The sequence below is a fragment of the Haliaeetus leucocephalus genome, unplaced genomic scaffold, assembly GCF_000737465.1.
Source record: "Haliaeetus leucocephalus isolate CR32 unplaced genomic scaffold, Haliaeetus_leucocephalus-4.0 Scaffold184, whole genome shotgun sequence".
Taxonomy (NCBI): Eukaryota; Metazoa; Chordata; class Aves; order Accipitriformes; family Accipitridae; genus Haliaeetus; species Haliaeetus leucocephalus.
This window is the reverse complement of record NW_010972620.1, coordinates 10,754,099-10,754,945: the sequence shown is the minus strand read 5'-3', so window position 1 is coordinate 10,754,945 and position 847 is coordinate 10,754,099.

The window sequence follows — 847 nt, the reverse complement described above, 5'->3', positions numbered from 1 at the left end:
CCCCCCCCTGGGACACTTTATGTCTTTTTTTTTTTTTTTTTTTTTTTTTTTTTTTTTTTTCTTCCTCCCCTCCATAGTTTGTGCCATTTATGAGTCATGTATGGTACCAATAAAATGACTTTTCGGTTTGAGGCTGTCCTGAGCGCTTATTTCTGAGCAAGGGAACCAGCTGATGTGGGCAAGGCAGAGGGGCGTCCCCTTGTGCTCCCCATGCCCTGGCAGGGGGTGCGGGCACAGGGCTTGCTGTGCTCCTGGGATGATGCTGGCTCACCTCGGGCTGCTGGCCCTGGCCCTGGCCCTGGCTGGCTTGCTGCCACGCCATGGAAAGCAGAAATCCCAGCAAGGACGAGGCACAGGGCTGCTGGCAAACAGCCCTTTACCCGAGTCAGAGCAAACAAGGGGCTCGGGGCCTGGCCGGACACCAAGGTGATGGGCACATCCCCCGGGGAGCAGTGGGGGTGGCATGGTCCCACTGTGGAAACGGGGCAGCAGCAGCTGAGCAGCATGGAGGTGTCCTGGGGGGGGGCAAAGGGGGGAGAGGTGACCCCTCCCGGAGGGGGAGGCATAGCACCAGCCTCCATGGGGGCTACCCTGATCTTCCAGAAGCTGGGGGGCTCCTTGCCAGCACTGGGGGCAAGATGCTGGTTCCCAGTTCCCCCAGACCAGGGCAGATAGCTGACTCCAGAGATGGCATTTTGCCATCCCCACTGGGTGGGGAGTCTGGGGGCAGCTGGGTCCAGCCCCCAGCTATGGGGACGCTGGGCTTAAACTTTGGGTGCCTCATCTCATGCAACCCCTCCTGGCCAAATGTGCAGGGCAAGGAGCCTGTGGCTGCGGGTAATGCTGA